The 26274-nt window shown below is 41.9% G+C and overlaps 1 long non-coding RNA gene across 1 annotated transcript in view; it reads right to left on the bottom strand.

Annotated features, from left to right (window-relative positions):
• Window positions 1-563: 563 nt before the first annotated feature.
• The window catches only part of LOC134914793 (uncharacterized), a 43459-nt gene continuing 17748 nt past the window's right edge, over window positions 564-26274 (bottom strand). Inside the window, exon 2 of the long non-coding RNA XR_010177382.1 lies at window positions 564-657. This is a non-coding gene — a long non-coding RNA (uncharacterized LOC134914793). The remainder of the gene's footprint in view (window positions 658-26274) is intronic.

Raw genomic sequence — 26274 nt, 5'->3', positions numbered from 1 at the left:
GGCTTACAGGTGGAAAGGTGCCAGCTCCCCTTTGGCCTTGACTATGAAGAGCGTATGTGGAGCATAATACCACCAGAAGTTGTGCAGGCTTAACATGTGCTAGACACTGATGCCCCACCCAGGTCTAGTGAGTGTCCTATTATTTTTACAAACAGTGACTGTAATGTGTGCATTTAGCAGAACCTGTGTCCTATGTACTTCAGTAACTTCTTTGTTATAGTTTAGTAGCAATGCCCTCAATGCCATCGCCACCCAGTCTAGAGATGGAAGAGAAACCTCCCACTCCTGCTGCTATCCACTGCCTTCATACAATATATGGCTGCATTTCAGGACAGTAACATGGCCCTAACGGAAATTCAAATGAGGCAAGTAGCACAATTAAAAAAAATTGATGCATAGGTGCCACCACACACTTTCTGCCCTCAATGCATTCATCATGCAACTCTGTGCAAGTGTGGAGAATGGAAATGTTACATAGAATCGCACTCTGGATACAAATACCCACATCCAGGAAACTTTCCCGCGTACAGTATCTTGAGTCCCAAGCAAATACCAATACATGCTTCCAGGAATCTTTCCAGCATATTTATGAATTGCAAACAAGTCACTCTCTCCCCAGCTTCTACTCTGCACAGGTGAGTGGTACTATTCAGTCTCCTAAAAGACAAAGATAAAAAAAGGTATACAGGTTGAGTATCCCTTATCCAAAATGCTTGGGAGCAGAAGTATTTTGAATATCAGATTTTTCTGTATTTTGGAATAATTGCATACCATAATGAGATATCATGGCGATTGGACCTAAGTCTAAGCACAGAATGCATTTATGTTTCATATACACCTTATATACACAGCAGGAAGATCATTATAGCCAATATTTTTAATAACTTTTTGCATTAATCAAAGTCTGTGTACATTCACACAATTAATTTATGTTTCATATACACCTTGTACACACAGCTTGAAGGTCTTATAATACAATATTTTTTATAACTTTGTGTATTAAACAAACTTTGTGTACATTGAGCCATCAGAAAACAAAGGTTTCACCTGTTCACTCTTACTCAAAGAACTCCGTATTTCGGAATATTCCGTATTTCAGAATATTCGGATATGGGATACTCAACCTGTATTTTCAAATAGCAAAAAAGTTTGCTTACAACATTCCAAATCTAATTTTTTTTCTTATGATTTTTTGTCAATTTATCCCATTGTTTACAATTGTAATGAGCATTATTAAGCTTGTGCATTAAATTGCATTACAGTAGGTGTGACTTAATAAAAAAGTTATAAAAATGTTTCCTTTCTGTGTGTTAAGGTACAGTTTGTTGCACTGTTTACATCCTGATAACTTGTTCAATATATAATGTTCATTTAAAAATAAATTAAATTTTACTTTTCACACTATGATATACAACTGTCTAAACAGGCTTAATTATTGTGCAAACATTAGGTTGGCAAATATGTGTCATACATTGCTGAAAGTTGTACACACCGATTAAAGGCATTGTTTATTTTAAAAAAACTATTCACAGAGTCAAAACAGCGACAATAGAAAGCTCTTTTTTCATGTAGTTTTCCATGTGTGCTAAACAATCATAATCTTTGGTTTGGGGACACATAAATCCAAAACAATTTAAAAACTCACATTTTTGCAACTATTAATACTTTTTACATGTACTTAACTTAATTAAGGGATATGGTTTGAAAGACTGTTCATAAATGGTTATTTACTTGTACTTGTAAATAATCCTGCCTGTTGAAAGTCTATGGCATATTCTGGCGGTGCAGGTTGTGGCAAGGCCAGATTATACAATAGACAGCAGCAGAGCACAATGTCAAGGCACCTACACCTAGCTGTTAATTGTCCAAAAGTCTTGAGGGTTGTCAGAACGTGGGTGAGGTATTGACTACATGTGGATTGGAATATCCAAACCACATACCCTGTGACGGACTAAAAGTTATGTTATATGTGCTTTCTATTTGTTTTGGTCCGATGGTGTATAGGTCCGATGGTATATTGCCATCTATTGGCATTTTAAGTCAAGTTTCACCCATGATTTCTGTTGTTGTGGTCTTTAGTAAATCTCTGATTTGCAAAATTGATGGGAAATCACTGAAAACACCAAAGCAACCATAATCACCCTTTAGTAAATTTCTCTCTAAGAGATTGATAAACAGTGTCAGTAATTTGTGAAATTGTCATAGAAAGTTAAAATATTTAGTAATCTTTATTGTACACAGATAATTATGAATCCAGTGGTCAAAGAAGCTGAGGATTGCACAAGGTAGCAAAGAGCCAAAGTAGGTTCGAATTTCACACTGGTAGCAGAGGATAACAGGAGCTGACTTTTAACCACTGGTATCAGAAAATACTGTAAGAGATACTGAAGATTGCACCATGGAAGAAAACATCCTCAAAATCTATGGCTCAAACAGTGGTAGCAGAGTCAGCAGAGCTTTTAATAGTACAAAATAACAGAAGATGTGGGCTCTCTGTTAGCACTCTGATATTTCCAGATTTATTGATCTGCACCTGCCTTCCTGGTCAATATTTCTAAAAAATTGCACTTAAAATGCAGTAACACATACTGTACATAATATAAAAGCTAACCAAATCTACAGTAGTACACACAAAAAAGCTAAAAAGTACAACATTTTGCTGTCAGGAATCAAATTTTCCTGTATTCAGCAAAATAAATAAATGAATTAATTAAAATCAGAAAGTGAAAACACTACTACTGATCAATGTTAACTATCTATATAATCTGGAAAAACACCTGTGGAAATAATTACTTGGTCCAAAGCAAACAGCACCTTTTGTTGAAGTACAGTATTACAAATACGACAATTAGAGTCACTAGGGACCACAGATTTAAATCCTGACAGTCTGTAAGCAAAATTGAGAATGCTGATTAAGGGCCTATTTCATGATTCTGGTTTAGCCGGCTGCATGAAACGCAGCTAGGAGAGTGAGCTCTGCTGACTCCCGCCTGCCACATACCTTTTACTAGGCTCCCCAGCCTCCAAACCCTGCTCACCCGACCCCGCTGTGTGCCTGGACACCTGTCCACTGTATGCACAGATTCCTACTGCCACAAATGCCCTTTGGTAAGAACCGCAAGCAGAAGGAGCAGAGTCGTACTGCTTCCAAGTGAGCTTGTGTTCACTCCTGTGAGCTCCCTTCCAGCGCAGCACTGGGTTACCTCTCCCATACCCTCTCCAGACTACCACAGCAGGGATTCTGTCTCTGACTTCCCTGAACTTGAGGAAAAATCTCTCCCTCCTCCTGATGTGCCTGTCACATATAGAGACATGATGCATGCAATGAGAGTGGCTATTGGTCTACTACAAGTGCAGACCGATGGCATCAACAAGCAGCTCTCTCAGCTTACCCAGAGGGTGCTGGACACTGAGCAGAAATTATGAGAAGCTTTTGTTGATGTGGCTGATGTTAAAAAAGTGGTTTCAAGTCATGCTAAAGAGATTCATTACTTGCAAAATATGATCGACGACCTTGAGAATAGGTCTAGCACAACAGTCTGCGCATCGTACTGTAGGTCTCCGAGAATCTCTTAAAGGGTCGGAATAGTTTGAATTTATACATTCCACATTGTCAGCCCTGCTTGATGTTAAATATGCTTGCACAGGCCTGATTGTTGAGCGTGCCTACAGAAATGGTCTCACTCATGCACAAGAGGGAAGCAGACCTTGTGTGGTCATCTTTAAAACACTCAATTATCTCCACTAGGAGGCGCTCTGGTCCACCTCCCGCAATATGAGAAACATTACCTGGGACGGACACAAACGACTAATATTTCAAGATTACTCTGCAGAACTTTAAGCATTATCCAAGGTTTGTTCCAAGCTGGCACGTTCTAACCAAAAATTTGTCCTCCTGTACCTTTCTCAACTGCATCTGTACGGAGGTGGCTCCTTCAAGGATTTCACATCAGTCCAGGATGCTGAAGCTTTTCTGCAGTAGGAATCTGAAGTTGGCTTTGATGATGATTGACCCTTTATGTTACCCCTCATTGGTTGCAAATCTTTATTAACATTGATGGCATTGCCTCAGATGCCTACAACATCTGATGGGCACTTCTGGCCTCATTTGCTGGACAACTTATTATGTCTGTTGTTATTATTCTAGGTGTTTATTTTGCTGGGATGCTGTTGAGTACCCTATCTGGGGATCCTGTCTTCCCTATGTTATACCAAAGTGATTCTTTCTTTTTATGTTATTGTCCTGTTTTTCATACTGATATGGAGTCAGGGTTTCTTTTACCTCACTAGAGGCAGGTGGAAATCTAGGAGTTTCTACTACACTCTACTGTGTAATGTTTTTTCTGGGGACCTGCCCCGTGAAGTCTGTAACTGACTATATTTGGAGCTGGTTGCTCCCTCTTTTTCTTTTATTCTTTGCTCTTTTTTTCTTCCTTTTCTGCTACTTTAAGCAGCTCACCCCTCGTTTCCCCACTCTGTCTTTTCCCTTTACCACAATACTACACTGCATTATTTGTCTGCTTATAGGAGATGTTTTATTTCTTAATGTCATTGTACTATAATGCATGGATGCCTGTCATTTATCCTTTTTATTATTGATTGATGTCTACAATTAAGATTGGTAGCTGGAATGTGGGAGGGATAAATTGCCCTCAAAAACGTAAGAAGATCCTGTTATAGCTTTATACAGGAATCACATTTCATTCCATCTGAGGTTTTAAAGCTAAATATTCTGAAATGGAAAGTGCTTGCCTCCCCCCTCCTTCTCTTCTAGAGCCCGTGGTGTTATTTTAGCGAAACAACATTTGCCGATAGAAGTAGTGAGTTTTACAGCTGACCCCAATGGCCTATATGTTCTTTGCCATGTTCAAATCGAAAAACAAATGTTTATTTATTGTAATGTCTATGCACCTAATGTCTATGATAGAGCCTTTTTCCAAACCTTGCTAACGTTGCTGACCCCCCCCCCCCCATGCTAATTTAGCAATTCTCCTATGCAGGGACTTTAATTTAATCTGGTCTCATCGGCACACCTTGACAAACAATTCTCTAGAGACCAAGGCAGTAAGGCCTCTAAATTTGGTGTCCCAAAGTTAGCAAAGCAGCTTCAACTTATAGATATATGGCAGGTACTCCATCCTGTAGATAGGGAGTTTACTTGTCTCTTGGCAGCACGAAGTACTATGTTCCGTATTGATTATATATTGGTTTTGGATTTCTTGCTACCCAAAATACCTGTTGCCGAAACAGAACCAATCTCCCTCTCAGACCATGCAGTGATCTGGATGGACTTACATATTGCGAAAGAAAAGGGAGACATAATCTCCTGGCGCTGTCTCTCGGGGATGGCTACTTCCCCCTCTCTACGCTAAGCAACCCTAGCTGCCTGGGATGATTTCCATTAATATAATATTGAATATTTTGATTATGATCCTTTATTGTATTGGCAGGCCTCCAAGGCCACTCTCCGAGGCCATATCATCTCCCTCACTACTTCCTCTAGAAAGACCCTTATGACTGATTATTTTTACAGGCACAACAAACTCTGACTTCTTCCTTTCATCTCTGTAAAGCTTCCCCAACCTGCTCTAATAGGCGAAAGTACCTTGACGCTAAATCCCTTTATGATGGTTTGTTTTCAAAGTTGGAGGCATCCTATACCTTCCACAAGGAATACCGATTCCACAAATTTGGAAAAAAATCAAGCAAACTATTGTCTAATCTGTTGAGAGGCCAGCGCCCCTCGACAGTTACACACCCTCTGAAAACATGTGATGGAAACCACGAATATTTTGTAAATTTTTTTATACTGCTCTGTACTCTTTCCCCCCCTGTACTCCAGACTGATCCTTCCAGCTTTTGGACTGACCTCCCTGTTCCCCAACTCTCCCACTATCAGGGTCTCTCTCTGACTGCTCCCATTACTGAACAGGAAGTCCTACGGGTCATATCAGGACTGAAATCAGGCAAAGCCCCAGGTCCCGACGGTTTCATGCCAGACTATTTATAAACTTCTTGCTCCTACAATCTCTCTTATTCTTACTACAGTTTTCAATACTATACTCACTTTGGGAAGGATACCTGCCTACTTTAATTCTGCGGTGCTACGAATTGTTCCGAAACCGGGTAGAGACATGTCTGATTCCGGTTCTTATCGCCCGATTTCCCTCCTTAATATTGATTATAAACTTCTGACTAAAATTCTTGCTGATCGCCTAAAGCTCTTATTACCCTCAGTGATTCACCGGGATCAGACAGGTTTCATTATTGTTCGGAATCCAGTTGCTAATATTAGGAGGCTTTTGGCGGCAGTGGAGAACTCTCAGCGCTCTATGTTGAACACTCCGAGGGCTATTCTTTCTCTTGATGCTGAAAAGGCTTTCAAAATAGTGCGCTGGGATCACCTTTTCGACTTTCTGACGAGGTTTGGTTTCCCGTAGGTTTTATTTCTTCTCTTCGTACCCTATACACTGAACCCTCCTCCCAGATTATTTTCAATGGCATGTTATCAGATTACTTTCCAGTGCTGCAAGGCACTCAGCAGGGCTGCCCACTTTCGCCCTTGCTTTTCGCCATAGCGCTAGAACCTCTGGCCATTGCCCTAAGGCATTCACCCTTATATTAAGGTATTCAGATTGGACGTCTTGACCTTCGCTTAACCCTATTTGCAGACAATGCTATTATTTTTATCCAACCCTGACCTTTCTATCCGTAAAGCTTTTGATATTATTAATCATTTTGGTGCTTTTTCAGGATACAAAATAAATATTAATAAATCTGAACAACTAATTCTCAAGGGTCCACCTCCCTCGTTGCCGCCTAGAGATCAACTAGACACAGTCAGGATTATGCCATCACACCTTAAATACTTAGGTATTAATATACCCTGTAGATTTTCACATCTGTATAAACATAACTTTACTCCTGCCCTGTCTAATATTTTGAAATCTCTCGATAACTGGCAAAAGTTACCCCTCTCCCTTCTTGGACGTATAGAAGTAATTCGATTTTTCTTACTACCTAGGCTTACTTATGTTATGCAAATGTTGCCGATAAAGTTATCTCCTATGGATATCAAGGAGGTCACCAAAGTGTTTAAGATATTCATCTGGCAATCGGAAAAACCCAGAATATCAAGGCAAAAGAAGGAGGTTTGGGGTTTCCAAACCTCCTCCTCTACTCACGGGCTCTCTTCTTCAGATACGTATCCATCTGGTGTTTGGAGACTAGCACTTATACCATATATGAATTAGATTATACAATCTTTCATCCCTATTCGCCAGGGGTCACTTTTAGTAGGGAAAGGGAATGGGAGATCTACTGCACTAGTATTATTAGATAAATCGTAAAATAGAGAAACCCATATTATATTCAGTATCCTTAATTCAAATCAGATTAGGGGGTGCTGTCACAAAATATATTGTTGCCAATAGCTAGTAAATTGTCTAAGAAGAAGAAAGAATTGGTCTTGTAGTGGTGCACATGCATAAATTAAATAAACACATAAAATATAACTTTTATTATAGTTTTCTTTAAAAGGCCTGTAACTGTGAAATATTAAAACCAATGACAAGTGAAAAGACAAAGTGTAACATATGGGGCCAAATGTAATGGAGTGAGAGATTTGGTAAGGTTTTGCAGTTTTTTTTTTTTTTTTTAAAGTGGCAATCATTTACACAGCAAGAAATACCTGGTATTGCAGTGTAAATGATTGCCACTTTAAAAAAAACTGAAAAACCTTACCAAATCTCTCACTTTCTGAAACTCTCACTCTATCACATATGGTGCCTAATATTAAAATCACACGTTATACTCCATGTGTTGGCACTGTATTAATAAATCATCATTTTCTGGGTATTATAACCTCCAATAATATTTTCTGTGCCCTAAGAGTGTTTGGTATTTCAAATAAATTTCTTCAATATAATAATATGTCTTTTGTACTTCTTTATTTGTATATTTTGATTCAAATTCACAGAGTGCAATGTTTTGTCTATAGGTTCAAAATTAGTCAAAGTGGATCAATGAGCATTATTGCCTCATCCTGAATATATAAGTTCTCAACATTTTAATTAATATTATTTAATTGCTGGCTAGTGTTCCCCTCTTATCTTATCCACATACTTTATTGAACTTAGAGATGCTACAATATTGAACTAAATAGCTGTTATTGGCAGTGTTTACTGCTGTTTTAATATTACATTGGTGGTAATGCCTCAATTCATTATCATGGGCAATAATAACAATTAATGGGGGTCATTCCGAGTTGATCGTTAGCTAGCAGTTTTTAGCAGTCGTGCAAACGCTATGCCACCGACCACTGGGGAGTGTATTTTAGCTTAGCAGAAGTGTGAACGCTTGTGCAGCCGAGCTCTACAAAAACAGTTTGTGCAGTTTCTGAGTAGCTCTGAACCTACTCAGCGCTTGTGATCACTTCAGCCTATTCGTGTCCGGATTTGACATCATACACCCGCCCAGCGAACGCCCAGCCACGCCTGCATTTTTTCAGACATGCCTGCATTTTTGCAAACACTCCCTGAAAATGGTCAGTTGACACCCAGTAATGCCCCCTTCCTGTCAATCTTCTTGCAGCCGTCAGTGCGACTGAAACTTCGCTAGAACCTGAGCACAACCACAAAGAGCTTTGTACCCGTATGTCGCGCGTGCGCATTGCGGGGCATGCGCAGAAATGCCATTTTTTCACCTGAACGCTGCGCTGCAAAAATCGTCAGCGAGCGATCAACTTGGAATGACCCCCTATATATACAGTGCTTTTGTTACTATGGTTAAACCATGCTATGTATGGATGTACTGTACTGTAAGTAAATGTTCTCAGTCTCTGCTGTCAACGTTATAAGTTAATGTACTGTATATAAGTATGTGCACGTTGCACTTTTACAGCATAGCACCTTGACAAAAACGCCAGTCGGGCGTTGAAACGTTGGTGGTTTGCACTATGCCTGTTTGAAATATTTTGCACCTTCATTGAATACATTTTTTTTGCTTGAATCAAATCCTTGGAGTGCTGCCAGGTTCCTTTATTGCAGCTAGGGGATATGCTGTTACATTTGAAGGAACTCTCCATTGGTCTATAGTTTTTTGAGGAGGGCACCCAGGTGGATGGCTTTGGGACTGTGAGTGCCATAACTATATATGTATATATATATATATATATATATATATATATATACAAACAGAGAACCCAGCACTCACCAAGGTAAACTCACTTATCCTCAACAATTCAATAAATAAATGATGGGGGTTTAGTTGGTGGATTGGCCAATGCACTGAAGCCTGCATACCGATTTTCAAGGTACCCCACCTTCATGCAGGTCCTACACTATCACAGAGTCTTAAAACCTGACTACTTCACTGCTGCATCATCTGCCTGCTAGATGTAATGTGTACCTGCCACAGACTTTATGGCTTTTAAAAGGCACACTAGTCACCTATTGCACTGGCTCAAAGATGATTGCTAAAGAACAGCTGAGACAGGTTCAGGATAACCACCCACATTCCGGAAAGAAAATCCGTATCACTCACATCCTGTCATGTCAAAGCACTTTTGTAATTTATTATATTAAATGCCCTTGCGGTTTGCTATACATTGGCAAAACCATACGCCAATTCCGAGAAAGAATGGCATTACACCGTCAGGCCATCCGTGCTGCTTTAGAAGGCACTCATCAAGAACAACCTGTAGCTCGGCATTTCCGTGAGGCTAAACATTCCCTGGCTAGCATGCGACATAAAATCATCGATCACATCCCCAATGATATCCGAGGGGGTGACCGTGGAACAGCACTACTCCGCAAGGAAGCTCGTTGGATCTTTGAGCTACGTACCTTGGCACCTTATGGACTTAATGAATCTAATAATTTAGGCTGTTTTTTATAATTTTTTGTTTCACTATTTTCTTTTTTTAGATACTGCATATATATATATTTTTTTGTTTTATATATTTTTTCATATACTATACTTACGCTCCATTTTCATTGCTATGCTATATTTTTTGCAACACATATACCTTATGATTGTGTTGTGCGTCATCAATACTCATTTTCATAGGTCATAATCTGGTATACCAGCATTGGTCCTTTTCGGGCTGAGGTAATCCTCAGATTTAATTTCTGTATATTTTTCTGTAAATACCCCTTGGGTCCGTTCCAGTTTTTTGACATATCTCCAATTAATCAGACTAAAGATTTTCTTAGGGATACAATTTACAGGACTGTACCTAATTATCTAGTATTCTTTTCATGTTCTGCCTTGGTACATATTGTTACAATTATTCCTTTCTTGGGGATTGCTACATGCTTTTTGTCTAATGTGTGTTTATTTTTACTCTCAGCATTGGTGCGGCTACCAGACGGGTTGCTATGACTACAGCGCCGGAGGGCGCGCGTCGCTTGACCGTGACGTCATCAGTCCCCGTCCAGGACCCGCACGTGTATGGAATAATCTGTATGTGGTGGTGGTATGTGACTACTATTTAAGGTAAGCTTTGTTCACTTGTTCTTTGATTCTGTCCTGACGAAATTTATCCTATTAAATGAAACGTTGACTTCATTATGCTGCGCTGTCAGCTTTGGTCTTTTGCTGCCTGAGGGTATGTTGTAATAGTCTTGGAGTGCCGTATCCTCTGTTTACTGACTATACTATTATTTACCGGCACCTGGGCACTACACACCTCTGTGGAGTATAGGAGTGCCAGTCCTTGTTTGCTTCTTATATTATGTGGGGGTTTGTGCAGATGTCCGTTTTGTAAGCGACGGACACCCCCTTTCCTCCGCATTTTTCTTGACAAGGCACCCTTGGAATTATCTCCAGGATACAGATTATCCACATTTTTTATTTATTCACTTATTTTTTTACATTTTTTCACAAAGACTTTCTGGTGAAATTTTGCAATATGGCAACAGGCACTGAGCAACCTAGCACTAGTGGCTATAGGAACGTGCCTCTACCTCCTGGAGAAATGCTTTCTCTCTCAGAAAGTGAAGCTGAAGGGATTTTGTTTCCAGAAATTCCTGACACTCCTGATATTACCATGCCTAATGGGCAGCTTTTTTTCAAACTTCTAAAATTGAAAAAGAAAGAAATTGACTATTTCCTTCATGGTTCCACCCTTAGTGATTATTATCGCAAGAAATTGATCCCTAGGGGCTTTAGAATCAAGAACACCCCCACCATCGGTAAATTTAATCCGGAGTTTTGCCGACGCTGGGTGGCTGTTCTCAACAAATGCAGCTTTGACCTGCTTCTGTTGGTGATAGAAGAGTCTCAGCGTGAATTAACCCGCATTAAGACCAGTATCTCTGAAATTGAAATGAATATTAATGACACATTTAGTAAAGATCCGGAAACCGATTGGATGGCTAAACTGAAGGATCAAACTGAGAAATACCGTGCGGACCTACTCAGATTTAAACGTGAGAAATTAACTACTGTTCAGAGGGATTATCAACAGTGCACTGTTTACCCGTGGGTCAATAATCCGGGAATCTCGTCTAAATCGAACAGATCATCAAGATGGCGTCAAGCTCGTGAACGCACTAATGATTCATCTGGTTCTCAATCTTCCCAGAGTGAACGCGACAGTGATACCACTAAAACCACAGGCAAGCCCCCTTTAGGAGTACGCACCCGCGCTCAGCGCGGCATTCCACCAAAAAAAGTAGGAGAGGCGGCCAGTGGAAAAGGATCTTCCAACAAGAAGCGCGCAGCAAAAAAATGAACATCGTGTTCAATTTGTCCAACAGGACTCTAACTGATGACGAGTTGAGTGTACTTGACAGGGGACTTTCGTTCATCCCCACATCAAAATTTGACCTTTTCAATTGGACAGTAGACCTCCATAAGTTCTCCCGGCAGATACGTCTGAAAGAATTTTTTGACAAACAACCAGTTCAACTTCCATCTTCACAGACACAAAGGTTCAGACCTAAATCATTTTTTGATCCCTCTTCATCCAATAGTTCTCTAAAAGTATTCACGAGAACTCTCAATCAATGTGTCACTGAACACGTTACTAATTCTCTGCCACCCAGGAACAACTTAACTAAAGGTGAACGCATAGCACTAAAAAATTTACAAAGTTATAATGACATAGTCATTCGCCCCGCCGACAAAGGTGGGGGGGTTGTGGTGCTAGATTTAGAATACTACCGACAAGATATCCTCCAACAACTAAATGACACCGAAGTATACAGACTTTTAAGTTCGGACCCCACTGTGACATTCAAGAAAGAATTGGATGCCATTTTGCAAGAAGCCACCCAAAGTGGGGTTATTACGGATAAAGTCTGCCAAGCACTTATTACAGATCATCCAGAACTCCAGTCCTGTATTCAATTCCTAAACTTCACAAAAATTCTACACATCCACCTGGACGCCCCATCATTAGTGCCCGAGACTCCATTTACTACATTGTTTCACAATATTTGGACAGTTTTTTACAAGAACTCATCCAGGATCAACCTACCTACCTCAAGGATTCATCAACCTTCCTAAGGAAATTGACCAATTTACCTACCTTACCGACAGGCTGCTTTTTATGCACACTGGATGTTATATCACTATACACCAACATTCCCCATAACCGAGGAGTACAGGCAGTTCGCAGATTCCTCATGGGCAACTTGGCTTATAAAGGTCCTGACATTAATTTTTTCTGTGAGTTGTTAATGCTATCCTTAACAAGGAACTATTTTTTATTTGACCAGCAGTGGTACATCCAGCAAAGAGGATGTGCGATGGGATCCTGTGTGGGGCCGTCGCTAGCGAACATCTTTATGTTTGAGCTGGACCGTGACTTTTTTCTTTTGAACCCAAGCATGCAATCTAAAATAGTATACTTAACCAGATACATAGATGACTTGTTCATCATCTGGTCGGGTACCAGCTCGGAATTCCAATCAGCGATGCAAGAAATCAATGAGATGGATGCTGATATACATTTTACTTATCAGATCAGTGACTCAGTGGTTCAGTATCTGGATGTCGAAGTATCCATACAAGATGGACTCGTGACCACTGATCTTTACAAAAAACCTACTGACCGCAACACAATTCTGAGGGCGGACAGCCAACATCCTGGTTTTGTCATAAGTAGTCTACCGAAATCCCAGTTCTTACGTGCAGTCCGCACTTGCGATACTCCGGCTAAGGCTGAAAAAAGAATTGACATGATGATACAGGATTTTGTGGCCCGTGGTTATGATGTAGCCCGATTACAGGCAACTAAAAAACAAGTATTGGATACTCCAAGACAGCACACTTTGGCCATCAAAACATCTGGTCAAATTAAGGATAATAGAATCCCGTTTGTGCAAGAATATCATCCCTTCAATCAAAGAAACATGGAGGTGAGTAAAACCCTATGGCCTGTATTAACCGCTGACCCTGATCTTAAAGCCATTAAACACTGCAAACTTATGCCCAGTTACAAACGCAAAAGAAATCTCAGGGATATTTTAGTCAGAAATGACATTTCAAATATGCAAAGCACCGTTCAAAAGACCTTTTTGTCCCGACAGCCGGGGTGCTACAAGTGCTTGGGCTGTACCACTTGTAGGTCTATGGAATGCGGCTCTACCTTCAACCACCCACATTCCGGAAAGAAAATCCGTATCACTCACATCCTGTCATGTCAAAGCACTTTTGTAATTTATTATATTAAATGCCCTTGCGGTTTGCTATACATTGGCAAAACCATACGCCAATTCCGAGAAAGAATGGCATTACACCGTCAGGCCATCCGTGCTGCTTTAGAAGGCACTCATCAAGAACAACCTGTAGCTCGGCATTTCCGTGAGGCTAAACATTCCCTGGCTAGCATGCGACATAAAATCATCGATCACATCCCCAATGATATCCGAGGGGGTGACCGTGGAACAGCACTACTCCGCAAGGAAGCTCGTTGGATCTTTGAGCTACGTACCTTGGCACCTTATGGACTTAATGAATCTAATAATTTAGGCTGTTTTTTATAATTTTTTGTTTCACTATTTTCTTTTTTTAGATACTGCATATATATATATTTTTTTGTTTTATATATTTTTTCATATACTATACTTACGCTCCATTTTCATTGCTATGCTATGTTTTTTGCAACACATATACCTTATGATTGTGTTGTGCGTCATCAATACTCATTTTCATAGGTCATAATCTGGTATACCAGCATTGGTCCTTTTCGGGCTGAGGTAATCCTCAGATTTAATTTCTGTATATTTTTCTGTAAATACCCCTTGGGTCCGTTCCAGTTTTTTGACATATCTCCAATTAATCAGACTAAAGATTTTCTTAGGGATACAATTTACAGGACTGTACCTAATTATCTAGTATTCTTTTCATGTTCTGCCTTGGTACATATTGTTACAATTATTCCTTTCTTGGGGATTGCTACATGCTTTTTGTCTAATGTGTGTTTATTTTTACTCTCAGCATTGGTGCGGCTACCAGACGGGTTGCTATGACTACAGCGCCGGAGGGCGCGCGTCGCTTGACCGTGACGTCATCAGTCCCCGTCCAGGACCCGCACGTGTATGGAATAATCTGTATGTGGTGGTGGTATGTGACTACTATTTAAGGTAAGCTTTGTTCACTTGTTCTTTGATTCTGTCCTGACGAAATTTATCCTATTAAATGAAACGTTGACTTCATTATGCTGCGCTGTCAGCTTTGGTCTTTTGCTGCCTGAGGGTATGTTGTAATAGTCTTGGAGTGCCGTATCCTCTGTTTACTGACTATATATATATATATATATATATACAAACAGAGAACCCAGCACTCACCAAGGTAAACTCACTTATCCTCAACAATTCAATAAATAAATGATGGGGGTTTAGTTGGTGGATTGGCCAATGCACTGAAGCCTGCATACCGATTTTCAAGGTACCCCACCTTCATGCAGGTCCTACACTATCACAGAGTCTTAAAACCTGACTACTTCACTGCTGCATCATCTGCCTGCTAGATGTAATGTGTACCTGCCACAGACTTTATGGCTTTTAAAAGGCACACTAGTCACCTATTGCACTGGCTCAAAGATGATTGCTAAAGAACAGCTGAGACAGGTTCAGGATAATAAAGTCCACACAGGGGTGCATGAGAAAGCTAGTGGCCACGGTTAATAAGAGCTAACAATAGATTAAACCCTTCATATACACACAGAGGAAAAACCACAGCACTCACCACACCAGAAGCGGGGCACAGCTATGCACTTAACACTCACAGGGTGGGGTGCATGTAACACTGCACTCTCCACCACAGAAGCAGGGTACACAGCTGTACTAACCACTCACAGGGCGGGGTGCATGTAGCCCATGACCACATCGCTCTAATAAATACAAACAGAGAACCCAGCACTCACCAAGGTAAACTCACTTATCCTCAACAATTCAATTCAAGCTGTGTACCCCGCTTCTGTGTGTATATGAAGGGGTTAATCTATTGTTAGCTCTTATTAACCGTGGCCACTAGCTTTCTCATGCACCCCTGTGTGGACTTTATTATCCTGAACCTGTCTCAGCTGTTCTTTAGCAATCATCTTTGAGCCAGTGCAATAGGTGACTAGTGTGCCTTTTAAAAGCCATAAAGTCTGTGGCAGGTACACATTACATCTAGCAGGCAGATGATGCAGCAGTGAAGTAGTCAGGTTTTAAGACTCTGTGATAGTGTAGGACCTGCATGAAGGTGGGGTACCTTGAAAATCGGTATGCAGACTTCCGTGCATATTATTTTGTGTTGTTCAATTATTCCCACTTTAAATCTACAGGCTAAATTGCTTCAATTGCTCCAATCCCTCCAAATGGCTTTCTATTAAGTATGGGTCTATATCTATATTAAGGAATTTATATGAAACAGAACAGTTTTACCTCTGGACAACCACAGATTCAAAAAAAATATTAAATATTAGGAAGAAATACACTTTACCCAGAAATCCATTATTCACTAGGAATAAAATTACGTTATGAGAAGGAAGTAGAAGAGGAGACAAATTTTCCAAAAAGTAAACACAACAAAAACGGGCAGCCCACCATATTTATGCAACACTAAGGGGCATATTTATCACAATCCGCATCTCAGATGCAGATGGGATGTTATAAATTTGCCCAGATTCGTATTGCGTGGATGTATCAAATATCGTATGCAGGGACAGAGCTTGTGAAAAAGTAATTGTAAATCTGTCCCCCCATTTCTCAGTGTATATTCCGAAGCCCCCTCCCCCTCTCCCAGGGACATAGCCAGAACTTTGTGGGCCCTATGGCAACACTTAGAAGGGGCCCCTGTCCCAATCCTTCTAGAGAAACACCTATCCACAGCAGTTGTTAATGTTTTGCCTAGGGTTGCCACCTCATCCCTTTAATTCTGGACACTAATTAATTACACAGGTTCTGCGGCTGGCTGACTTCAAGACTCCATTTCACCTACTTTTAGTCAGCCACAGAACCTGTGTAATTAATATTTTTCCAGAATTAAAGGGATGAGGTGGCAACCCTAGTTATGCCCCTTAGTAGTGCCCTATTTCACATTATAAGGCTGACAATACATAATACTGTATGTCACACAGTATCCCGAATTCACCTTATGACATACAGTGCCTCCACTTCATATTATAATGCTTTCTAGTTCATTGTACATGTATATCACAATATGCAGCACCAGGGGCATATGTATATAAAATATGTAATGGTGATAGGGAAGGTAGGTCCCTCTCAGCTCTGAGCCCCATAGCAGCTGCACTCCCTGCACCTATGATTGCCCTCTCCCTGCTAAGTTAACCTCATGCTGGTGCACCCAGGGATCAGTCTCCGGTTCCTTCTCTCTGGAACCCCGGTCAGCTAATCAGTTCTGTAGTGTAAATTGAAATGCCACCTGGGAGTTTCACAGCATTAACTGACTATGGTCAGAGAGAGAAGGAGCCAGAAATTTATCTCTGGCTGCTGCAGCAGCATGCAGGTCAGTTTTACTTTTTTCATTTTTTTTTTTACTTTTTATTTTCTTCAGTGATCAGCCTGTCGTCTATTAAGGCATGCACGACTGATAACAGGTGCAGACTCCTTGCTCTATTCTGAATGTCAGAGCAGAGCAGGAGTATGGGAACAGGAGGGAAGCCTTAATAGTGCCATCTGAATATGGCGTTATTATCACAGGGCTCCCTCCGCTATATTTTACAATTTAATTTTGATACATATGGGCAGATCACATTTCCCATTACAAGTTTGAGAAATGTGATCTGCTTACTTAAAAAATTGGCTTGGAGATTTTTGTGAATTCTCCCCCAACTGCCCTTGCATACATTTATGTAATACTAAAGTAATATAAAGAGTTTTTACATTATTTTACTAAAACTAATATTGCTAAATATGACCCTAATACACAGGAATTTTCTTCTTGACTAGAAAAACACTTAGAGCAAGTCAGACATAATCACATTTTTGCTCCGTCCAGTTACCAAAATTAATCCAAACTGTTTGTGTATATGAGGACACCAGGGTTAAACTAACACCTTTGCAATATCTCAAACCAGCTGTCTGCTCCTGGCAGCCTATTTTGCTGGAAACAGATCACTCAGGCAACACAGTTGGAAACAATATAAAACATAATTTATTTAACTACAAGTTTCACTCAGAATCTATAAATCTCACATTACCAATTTCCAGGTGAGTTACCAAGTCCAAGGAACCAAATGTAGGGCACTAAGATTTTGGTTGCAGGGCACTGAATGCCAAATGCTAACAGACAGATTAACATGAGCAATTGCATACAAAGTCTAGCCCACAGAAAATGTATGAGATACCACAGAAAAACAGTCCACAGGTGAATACCTGACAGTGCGTCAATTCTTAGTCCCAAAGAATAGCACACTGAACCTGATATCCCCCTTCCATTAACTCACCTTCCCACTCGTGGGAAGACTCCTCCCATAGGTAGAATAAAAGTTCCAATTGGTGGGGATAATGCCAGGCATGATCCCCTTTTCCTCACTAAAGGGCCTATTTATCAATGACTGAATGATAAAATGCATTGGGTGGTATTAGAGGAGATTTTTCTAAAGTTTCACCAATGTTTTTTTACAGGCTATCCAATTAGATTTGCATGTAAAAAAAACACAGTTTTCTTCCCAAAAACACACAGGTTCAGGGAAACCTTTGTGTTTTCTTGAGAAGTACACCCATTTTCTCTTGAAAACAGTGCTGTTTCCAGCGAATTGGATTTGTCTGCCTGAGGCAGGCGAAACAAAATCCCTGATAAACCACGATGACTCATCAGTGTTCCATGCCTGCCACAGCAGCAGAGGCTAGGACTGCAGTAAGGGTGCCCGGGAGCAGGCACTCAGCAATGTGATCCATGGTGAGGAAGCCGGAGCAGCGCTGTGACCCACAACAGCTCTCTCTTCCCCCGCCCCTGGCGGCGGTCACATAACGGTGGAACAGTCATGTGACCAGGGAACCACAAGTGCAGCACTTCAGGAGTCAGGAGCCGCTGCCAGAAGCCGACACTTGGTGCAGTAACACATAAACCACGATAAGCCGCAGCTCATGTCGGCTTATCAGTGCTAATCGGATACCTACAGGCGATATCATTACCCGCAGTAATGTACTAAGGGTAACTGGACAACCCTCATTGCGTATGATCAATGGTGTTTAGCTCCCAACTGTAATTTTTTAAACACATGAAAGTTAGGAGCTGAACACATGACAGTTGGGAGCTGGAGCACCATTTATCAAATGCAACAAGTTTTATCACTCGTTGATAAATGAGCCCCCAAGTGTCTTGTTCCAGGTTACTCCCTGCTGGATCTTGCTCTAAAAAGTCTACTGGGACCCAGAGTTTAATAATGAGTGGTAAGCACAGGAAACAATAGGGGTGTAATCCATATTTTACCTGATTATCCCTCACTATTTTGCTATTTAACGTATCAGTCCAATGTTTAGGTTACCTCATGGGAACTTCTGGTACCACTATTGGAATATCATTTAACACCAACCTGTAAACATTTAAAACATGCATTATTACTAATAAAACAGTACACGTTGTTATCACACAATACTGTAGTTACAGTATATTCCTCATGTGCCATGCCCAGAATGGACATCAGGCTATCTTAACTTTTAAAAAAGACAGTGATACCACCTGCGATCCTTGCTAGTGAACTGGCTGCTGGAACTTTTAAGTGACTACACCAATCACAAAATGACAATCAAAAAAAGGAAAAAAATTCCTGCGCACTGGAAAGGGTATACAGCACACCTTCTCAGGGTGTGATTAAAACCACAAGCAATTATTCTGATTTTATCCAAGTTGATTTCTCTATCAAACAAGTTAATATGTATAGCATTCGTCTTATTTCTCACACAAGAAGTAAAACCAAAGAAAAAAAGTCTCGTGATAATATCATAAAATATATGAAGTCCAATCAAAGTCCAATAGTCCGAAATGAAAAAACAATCAGTCGCTTATCTGGTATCCTCCTTAATGTTTGTAGTAAGTCGTCCCCACCATTTGTGATTCCCTGTCTGGCTTCTCAGTTTAGGTGCATGCAAAACAAATAATAGGGAATCATGGTGCAGACTTCTACAAATTTATTCAAAAAGACAATATTTTACACTTAAAATGCGTACCACAAATGACCTTCCAGGAAGGCACAGTAAATAGCATACAAGGGTATTAGTGAAGCTCCCCCTTATAGAGCTGTACCTTCACCAGGTCCTGGGCAGCCAAGAGCACCAACGCGTTTCAACCAATCAGGTCTTTGTCAAGATGTAAATAATCTAAGGATAACCAGATTTTTATAGCTGAACATTAAAAAACGCCCACTTCCTGTTGCAGGAGGCGTGACTAACAATTTTGGATTTTAAAAAACTTTTAAAACCATGCAAATGTTTCCCCACATATATTAATATTCCATAATCAAGTGTATTACTTAAATAACTATGTTTTCTTCACTGCCCGAGTTGTTATAAGTTCATTAAATGGCAGAAAAACGTGTTTTTTTCTTTTGCGTTCCACCCTTTGGAACGCATAGCGCCATTTCCGGTTCCGCCGGAAATGACGCTTATTGGCCGGGATTACGGTCCGGGGGCAGTGATAATACGCCGCACTGGCATCCCTTCCGCCGGATGTGCTTTTCGTTTCCGGCATTGGGCTTTATGTAGTGATGCGTTCCACATAGAGATGAGCGGGTTCGGTTTCTCTGAATCCGAACCCGCCAGAACTTCATGTTTTTTTTCACGGGTCCGAGCGACTCGGATCTTCCCGCCTTGCTCGGTTAACCCGAGCGCGCCCGAACGTCATCATGACGCTGTCGGATTCTCGCGAGGCTCGGATTCTATCGCGAGACTCGGATTCTATATAAGGAGCCGCGCGTCGCCGCCATTTTCACACGTGCATTGAGATTGATAGGGAGAGGACGTGGCTGGCGTCCTCTCCATTTAGATTATAAGAGACTGAGAGAGATTTACTGGAGCTGACTAGGAGGAGTACTGTTACTGTAGAAGTGTAGAGACTGAGTGGAGAGAGTTTACTAGTGAGGACAGTGCAGTTTACTTTATAAGGCTCAGGCCAGTGTGCTGCATCATCTATTATCTATATATAATATTATATATATCTGTCTGACTGCTCAGCTCACACAGCTTATAATTGTGGGGGAGACTGGGGAGCACTACTGCAGTGCCAGTTATAGGTTATAGCAGGAGCCAGGAGTACATAATATATTATATAGTGAGTGACCACCAGACACACAGTGCAGTTTATTTAATATATCCGTTCTCTGCCTGAAAAAAGCGATACACACAGTGACTCAGTCAGTCACATACCATATCTGTGTGCACTGCTCAGGCTCAGGCCAGTGTGCTGCATCATCTATTATCTATATATAATATTATATATATCTGTCTGACTGCTCAGCTCACACAGCTTATAATTGTGGGGGAGACTGGGGAGCACTACTGCAGTGCCAGTTATAGGTTATAGCAGGAGCCAGGACTACATAATATATTATATAGTGAGTGACCACCAGACACACAGTGCAGTTTATTTAATATATCCGTTCTCTGCCTGAAAAAAGCGATACACACAGTGACTCAGTCAGTCACATACCATATCTGTGTGCACTGCTCAGGCTCAGGCCAGTGTGCTGCATCATCTATTATCTATATATAATATTATATATATCTGTCTGACTGCTCAGCTCACACAGCTTATAATTGTGGGGGAGACTGGGGAGCACTACTGCAGTGCCAGTTATAGGTTATAGCAGGAGCCAGGAGTACATAATATATTATATAGTGAGTGACCACCAGACACACAGTGCAGTTTATTTAATATATCCGTTCTCTGCCTGAAAAAAGCGATACACACAGTGACTCAGTCAGTCACATACCATATCTGTGTGCACTGCTCAGGCTCAGGCCAGTGTGCTGCATCATCTATTATCTATATATAATATTATATATATCTGTCTGACTGCTCAGCTCACACAGCTTATAATTGTGGGGGAGACTGGGGAGCACTACTGCAGTGCCAGTTATAGGTTATAGCAGGAGCCAGGAGTACATAATATATTATATAGTGAGTGACCACCAGACACACAGTGCAGTTTATTTAATATATCCGTTCTCTGCCTGAAAAAAGCGATACACACAGTGACTCAGTCAGTCACATACCATATCTGTGTGCACTGCTCAGGCTCAGGCCAGTGTGCTGCATCATCTATATATATTATATATCTGTCTGACTGCTCAGCTCACACAGCTTATAATTGTGGGGGAGACTGGGGAGCACTACTGCAGTGCCAGTTATAGGTTATAGCAGGAGCCAGGAGTACATATTATATTAAAATTAAACAGTGCACACTTTTGCTGCAGGAGTGCCACTGCCAGTGTGACTGACCAGTGACCTGACCACACTGACCACCAGTATAGTTAGTAGTATACTTATATTGTGATTGCCTGAAAAAGTTAAACACTCGTCGTGTGACTTCACTTGTGTGTTTTTTTTTTTTATTCTATAAAAATAAAACTCATTCTGCTGACAGACAGTGTCCAGCAGGTCCGTCATTATATAATATATAATATATACCTGTCCGGCTGCAGTAGTGATATATATATATTTTTTATATCATTTATCATCCAGTCGCAGCAGACACAGTACGGTAGTTCACGGCTGTGGCTACCTCTGTGTCTCTGCACTCGGCAGGCAGTCCGTCCATAATTGTAATACCACCTAACCGTGGATTTTTTTCATTCTTCTTTATACATACATAGTTACATAGACATCTTCTCTTTATCAACCAGTCTATATTAGCTGCAGACACAGTACAGTACGGTAGTTCACGGCTGTGGCTACCTCTGTGTCTGCACTCGGCAGGCAGTCCGTCCATAATTGTATACCACCTAACCGTGGTTTTTTTTCATTCTTCTTTATACATACATAGTTACATAGACATCTTCTCTTTATCAACCAGTCTATATTAGCTGCAGACACAGTACAGTACGGTAGTTCACGGCTGTGGCTACCTCTGTGTCTGCACTCGGCAGGCAGTCCGTCCATAATTGTATACCACCTAACCGTGGATTTTTTTTCATTCTTCTTTATACATACATAGTTACATAGACATCTTCTCTTTATCAACCAGTCTATATTAGCTGCAGACACAGTACAGTACGGTAGTTCACGGCTGTGGCTACCTCTGTGTCTGCACTCGGCAGGCAGTCCGTCCATAATTGTATACCACCTAACCGTGGATTTTTTTCAGTCTTCTTTATACATACATAGTTACATAGACATCTTCTCTTTATCAACCAGTCTATATTAGCTGCAGACACAGTACAGTACGGTAGTTCACGGCTGTGGCTACCTCTGTGTCTGCAGTCGGCAGGCAGTCCATAATTGTATACTAGTATCCATCTCCATTGTTTACCTGAGGTGCCTTTTAGTTGTGCCTATTAAAATATGGAGAACAAAAATGTTGAGGTTCCAAAATTAGGGAAAGATCAAGATCCACTTCCACCTCGTGCTGAAGCTGCTGCCACTAGTCATGGCCGAGACGATGAAATGCCAGCAACGTCGTCTGCCAAGGCCGATGCCCAATGTCATAGTACAGAGCATGTCAAATCCAAAACACCAAATATCAGAAAAAAAAGGACTCCAAAACCTAAAATAAAATTGTCGGAGGAGAAGCGTAAACTTGCCAATATGCCATTTACCACACGGAGTGGCAAGGAACGGCTGAGGCCCTGGCCTATGTTCATGGCTAGTGGTTCAGCTTCACATGAGGATGGAAGCACTCAGCCTCTCGCTAGAAAAATGAAAAGACTCAAGCTGGCAAAAGCAGCACAGCAAAGAACTGTGCATTCTTCGAAATCCCAAATCCACAAGGAGAGTCCAATTGTGTCGGTTGCGATGCCTGACCTTCCCAACACTGGACGTGAAGAGCATGCGCCTTCCACCATTTGCACGCCCCCTGCAAGTGCTGGAAGGAGCACCCGCAGTCCAGTTCCTGATAGTCAGATTGAAGATGTCAGTGTTGAAGTACACCAGGATGAGGAGGATATGGGTGTTGCTGGCGCTGGGGAGGAAATTGACCAGGAGGATTCTGATGGTGAGGTGGTTTGTTTAAGTCAGGCACCCGGGGAGACACCTGTTGTCCGTGGGAGGAATATGGCCGTTGACATGCCAGGTGAAAATACCAAAAAAATCAGCTCTTCGGTGTGGAGGTATTTCACCAGAAATGCGGACAACAGGTGTCAAGCCGTGTGTTCCCTTTGTCAAGCTGTAATAAGTAGGGGTAAGGACGTTAACCACCTCGGAACATCCTCCCTTATACGTCACCTGCAGCGCATTCATAATAAGTCAGTGACAAGTTCAAAAACTTTGGGTGACAGCGGAAGCAGTCCACTGACCAGTAAATCCCTTCCTCTTGTAACCAAGCTCACGCAAACCACCCCACCAACTCCCTCAGTGTCAATTTCCTCCTTCCCCAGGAATGCCAATAGTCCTGCAGGCCATGTCACTGGCAATTCTGACGAGTCCTCTCCTGCCTGGGATTCCTCCGATGCATCCTTGCGTGTAACGCCTACTGCTGCTGGCGCTGCTGTTGTTGCCGCTGGGAGTCGATGGTCATCCCAGAGGGGAAGTCGTAAGCCCACTTGTACTACTTCCAGTAAGCAATTGACTGTTCAACAGTCCTTTGCGAGGAAGATGAAATATCACAGCAGTCATCCTACTGCAAAGCGGATAACTGAGGCCTTGACAACTATGTTGGTGTTAGACGTGCGTCCGGTATCCGCCGTTAGTTCACAGGGAACTAGACAATTTATTGAGGCAGTGTGCCCCCGTTACCAAATACCATCTAGGTTCCACTTCTCTAGGCAGGCGATACCGAGAATGTACACGGACGTCAGAAAAAGACTCACCAGTGTCCTAAAAAATGCAGTTGTACCCAATGTCCACTTAACCACGGACATGTGGACAAGTGGAGCAGGGCAGGGTCAGGACTATATGACTGTGACAGCCCACTGGGTAGATGTATGGACTCCCGCCGCAAGAACAGCAGCGGCGGCACCAGTAGCAGCATCTCGCAAACGCCAACTCTTTCCTAGGCAGGCTACGCTTTGTATCACCGCTTTCCAGAATACGCACACAGCTGAAAACCTCTTACGGCAACTGAGGAAGATCATCGCGGAATGGCTTACCCCAATTGGACTCTCCTGTGGATTTGTGGCATCGGACAACGCCAGCAATATTGTGTGTGCATTAAATATGGGCAAATTCCAGCACGTCCCATGTTTTGCACATACCTTGAATTTGGTGGTGCAGAATTTTTTAAAAAACGACAGGGGCGTGCAAGAGATGCTGTCGGTGGCCAGAAAAATTGCGGGACACTTTCGGCGTACAGGCACCACGTACAGAAGACTGGAGCACCACCAAAAACTACTGAACCTGCCCTGCCATCATCTGAAGCAAGAAGTGGTAACGAGGTGGAATTCAACCCTCTATATGCTTCAGAGGTTGGAGGAGCAGCAAAAGGCCATTCAAGCCTATACAATTGAGCACGATATAGGAGGTGGAATGCACCTGTCTCAAGTGCAGTGGAGAATGATTTCAACGTTGTGCAAGGTTCTGATGCCCTTTGAACTTGCCACACGTGAAGTCAGTTCAGACACTGCCAGCCTGAGTCAGGTCATTCCCCTCATCAGGCTTTTGCAGAAGAAGCTGGAGGCATTGAAGAAGGAGCTAAAAGGGAGCGATTCCGCTAGGCATGTGGGACTTGTGGATGCAGCCCTTAATTTGCTTAACAAGGATTCACGGGTGGTCAATCTGTTGAAATCAGAGCACTACATTTTGGCCACCGTGCTCGATCCTAGATTTAAAGCCTACCTTGGATCTCTCTTTCCGGCAGACACAAGTCTGCTGGGGTTGAAAGACCTGCTGGTGACAAAATTGTCAAGTCAAGCGGAACGCGACCTGTCAACATCTCCTCCTTCACATTCTCCCGCAACTGGGGGTGCGAGGAAAAGGCTCAGAATTCTGAGCCCACCCGCTGGCGGTGATGCAGGGCAGTCTGGAGCGACTGCTGATGCTGACATCTGGTCCGGACTGAAGGACCTGACAACGATTACGGACATGTCGTCTACTGTCACTGCATATGATTCTCTCAACATTGATAGAATGGTGGAGGATTATATGAGTGACCGCATCCAAGTAGGCACGTCACACAGTCCGTACTTATACTGGCAGGAAAAAGAGGCAATTTGGAGGCCCTTGCACAAACTGGCTTTATTCTACCTAAGTTGCCCTCCCACAAGTGTGTACTCCGAAAGAGTGTTTAGTGCCGCCGCTCACCTTGTCAGCAATCGGCGTACGAGGTTACATCCAGAAAATGTGGAGAAGATGATGTTCATTAAAATGAATTATAATCAATTCCTCCGCGGAGACATTGACCAGCAGCAATTGCCTCCACAAAGTACACAGGGAGCTGAGATGGTGGATTCCAGTGGGGACGAATTGATGATCTGTGAGGAGGGGGATGTACACGGTGATATATCGGAGGGTGAAGATGAGGTGGACATCTTGCCTCTGTAGAGCCAGTTTGTGCAAGGAGAGATTAATTGCTTCTTTTTTGGGGGGGGTCCAAACCAACCCGTCATATCAGTCACAGTCGTGTGGCAGACCCTGTCACTGAAATGATGGGTTGGTTAAAGTGTGCATGTCCTGTTTTGTTTATACAACATAAGGGTGGGTGGGAGGGCCCAAGGACAATTC

Source organism: Pseudophryne corroboree, chromosome 1 (genome assembly GCF_028390025.1).
Source record: "Pseudophryne corroboree isolate aPseCor3 chromosome 1, aPseCor3.hap2, whole genome shotgun sequence".
Classification (NCBI taxonomy): domain Eukaryota; kingdom Metazoa; phylum Chordata; class Amphibia; order Anura; family Myobatrachidae; genus Pseudophryne; species Pseudophryne corroboree.
Note: the sequence above shows the minus strand (reverse complement) of the source record. Positions and strands in the feature narration are given on the sequence as shown.